The following is a 3,767-nucleotide window of genomic DNA, read 5'->3' as shown; positions in this document are numbered from 1 at the left end:
GCTGGCCAGTTAGCATGTAATATCAATGAGGGAAATACTTATTTTTTTCCAATTTATAGCTGCAGGATTGTTTTCGTAGTGAGAGTGGTGAAAACAACTATTCAGCAATGATGATTAAACATGTTAAGTATTATTTAAAGCCGATGAGGATAATCCCTGTCCCTCACATTTTCGAAGGAAATATTATTTAAAATAAAAACAATGAAATACCGAGAAAGCATTATTAGAGAAGCAGAGTATTATAAATAACATTAGCTCATACATTTTGGTATTGGTTGGTAGGTTTACTTTTTATTCTAACACCAGATCCTTTTAAGTCTGTAATATTACATTTCATTGCTATCTTTTGGAAAATTTGCTATGGAAATAAAGGAAATTATTTCGTCGTTTAGGTGGTGGCTCCGTCTAAGTGAATTTGGGGCAAACAATCTTCAGCAATTCTGAGTTTTCACGCTCCAAAGTCAAGAAATTAAATACCATGAATAGTATTTATCCTCGCCATTACTTTGAACACGGTTAATATCTGTCGACGTCGCATAACGTAATAATGCATTTCTCCTTTACAGATACTTAAGGAAATTAACTCAAACAATGCCGTGTGAATACGTACAAAATATTGAGCGGCTAAATCGATCGTAAGGCGCTGTAAGGATGGAGGTGGTATGATCAGTGGTTACATTTATGCTCGATTTGAGTTTGCTATTAGGGTTTGAACTGGTCATTAATTATCTTTAAATATCTAGTGGATATATCGGCTCATCATCATCATCATCACTGGTCAAAAATCCTAGGATTGGTTTGACGCAGCTCTCCACTCAGTTATATACCATATCGGCTATATACCACAATGTCGATTGAGGTCAGTATGACCAGTGGTCACATCAGCTTAGCGATGCTTTTTAAGGTTGATTTGAGTTCAATACTGGGGTGTGAGCTGGTCATCATGAGTCAATCGACTGGGCTGAATAGCCTCAGTATGTGGCTGGAGGAGTGGTGGCGGTTGGGAAGTGGGGGAGAAGAAGATTTAATTAGAAAATTCTTTCGCTTCGGGGGCGCCTCCTTCTTTGCCACTTCATCTGCTCGCGCCGCCCGTGGAACACAATTGAAGCAGACTGAAGTCATCGGGAGACGGCCTTGCGACCACAGCGGCGCTTTCCGAAAGAGAAGACCCCCGCTGCCCATCCCTCCACTCCCCGCTTCTCCCTCAGTCCAACACTCCCGATGAAGGCTGACCATCTCTTAAGAGCCGCTTGGAGGACTTGCAAAATCTCCCAAATGAAGCGGCGATTTGAGATCATTAGGCCACCGTGGGGGTGGAACCCAATTTCCAACAACACCGTTTGTAACCTACCACGTTGCCGCCGATGGTAGTGCTGCCTCCATCGGCCATTGATTTCGCGAATAAGCTTATAGCGAATAGTAACCTTATTTTTGTTTTCCTGCAAAGGTTTGGAAAGTATATAGCTCGATTAATATGAATACCGGTTAAATTTTCTGTGGCAAAATGTGAGGGGGCGTAGCTCAAATGGTAGAGCGCTCGCTTAGCATGCGAGAGGTATCAGGATCGATACCTGGCGCCTCCAGAAATTTTTATCACGAGCTTGGCATGATATAAATATTGAAAAAAATTTCATTCCTATATTTTTTCTTCTTTTGTTTATGATAAGCTTAGGAACTTTTTTTGGTTCACCCACGGAGGTTTGGAAAGTGTATGTATGGCGTACTTTATATAAATGCTGGTTAATTTTTTTTTGTAAATAGGAATGTGGTAAATGGTAGAGATCTTGCTTAGCATGCGAGAGTTACCAAGATCGATACCGAGCGCCTCCAGTAATTTTTATCCCTAACTTAGTATGATATAACTTTTGAAAACTTTTATTTCAATCCTAAATTTTTATTCCGGTACATTTGTCCCGCCTACTTTTATCTTGATGTCCCTACCTCGGGGTGCTTCACAGAATCGCATGACTTTGGTCTTCTAATTTACCTTTCCACGCCGCCTTGATGGACCGCCAAATCTTTCCACTATCATGTGTCTGAGGTCTGATATGCGTAGACAAGTGGCTTTTAGATATTCATCAATTATTTTTTAACAATTTTCGATAAGCTATTGAAATTCAATATTTCATTGGTGAGCCACCTTGAAGGTCGTGTCCCTTAATCCGGTGCGGTGTGGAATTTGGAGGAAGCGACCGACAGATGAGGCCAATTTCGCCACGAGGGAACAAAAAGCGCCAAGGGGACCACGGCTTAACGTCCCATCCGACGGAAGGAGTGTTACGCTTGAAATTTCCTCCGCATAGTATTCAAAGCAGGGATCGGGCAATCTCTGAAAATTTTCTGCCATCACAAGGATTTGAACCCGAGCCCACGAGGTGGGAATCCAACATTCTAGCCACCAAACCAACTCGATCCCCCCCTTAATCTACCGCTGTTATCGATACAATTACAAAGGTGGTAACACGTTGACGGGGCGGGTGAATTGGGGGAGGAAGTTGAGAGACGAGACTGACTTTTCAGCGCAAATATTTGGCACGGGGCGGCTGAGAAAGAGGAAAGAGGGCGCGATACGGTGAAGAGGTGGGTAAGGGGGTAAGGGTGAAGGGGATGAGTGTCGCGGCGGCTTACACAGAAAGGGCCGAAGGGGGTGGCTGGGGGTTAGGGAGAAGGAGAGGAAGAAGGAATTAGCCTCGGGTCAAAATTGCTCCTTCACGTGTTCTTCTCACCCACCTTGAGCACCCAATTAAGAAACACGCATCATTCAAAGAGTGGACGCCAGTCAAGCAAAACAGCCGCCCCGGCGAAGGACCCCAAGGAGGGATACCACCGCCCTCGTCCCTTTGCAGCAGACAGAACCCATTTATCATCCTCCCCTCCTCCCTTCGCAGCTCACCCCCTATTCTTTCTCCAGCAGTCCCTTTCCTTCCCAATTCGAAAAGTCCCGCTCTTCGTGACGAGACCGTGGGTTTATCCCGCAATCCTTGCGAAATTTCGCTCCTTTTCACATTCTGGTGACTTTTTCCCTCTCCGGGAAAATGTCAGAATCGATACCGAGCGGTAACTTGATAACTTTTAAATGTTTACCTCTTCTATTCTAAGATTTCAGTGACCCCCAAGTTTGTGGGATGCTGTGAATGGTAATCGCTCTCTCCGGCTGGATGCAGTAGAACAATGAATAATAATTTCAGGTTCATTCCTTGAGAATAGTGACTCCAATGATTGTGCACGAGGAATCCCAGCATCAATTTCCGGCGCCATTTAATTTGTTCTTCGCTCATTCTTAGATTTTAATAACCTCCAAATTGTAAAAATAAGCTGAATCCAAGGGTAGGATGTCATTCATTGTAATTATTCATTCGCAGCAAAAATCATAGGAAGACAAAACTAATGAAGGTGGACTATGATTGTAATATTGAAAATGTGGAGTACGCAAATATTTATCCATGCCCGAATCACTTGCTACGCAGATTTTATGGCAGAGCTACCATCATAAGTTATTATCCCAGGGCGCCCACATTATTTTCGTCCCTTGAAGGGTTTGGATCTCTCATCTACCTTCATCATTTTCAGAGACTTAGCAGTATTAAGTGAGACTGAAGATGTTTTTAAGGAAAGTAGTTGTCGTAGTTTAAGGCTCTCCGAGTTGCTTATTCTTTGCTTTCCTGCTGATGAATTACCCTTAATGGGCTCGTTCGCCAATTTTGTTTTTAAATGTCTATTTTGATATAGTTGGGAAATAAAGAGACCAATATTTTTCCCTTTAGTGA

The 3,767-nt window shown here is 42.9% G+C and overlaps 1 non-coding gene across 1 annotated transcript; it reads left to right on the top strand.

Moving 5' to 3' along the window:
* Window positions 1–1,510: 1,510 nt before the first annotated feature.
* On the top strand, window positions 1,511–1,583 carry Trnaa-agc. The gene has a single exon. It is a non-coding gene; the product is annotated as a tRNA-Ala (tRNA).
* Window positions 1,584–3,767: the final 2,184 nt, after the last annotated feature.

This window comes from Ischnura elegans, chromosome 4 (assembly GCF_921293095.1).
Source record: "Ischnura elegans chromosome 4, ioIscEleg1.1, whole genome shotgun sequence".
NCBI classification, from domain to species: domain Eukaryota; kingdom Metazoa; phylum Arthropoda; class Insecta; order Odonata; family Coenagrionidae; genus Ischnura; species Ischnura elegans.
This window is presented reverse-complemented; position numbering and strand designations above follow the sequence as displayed.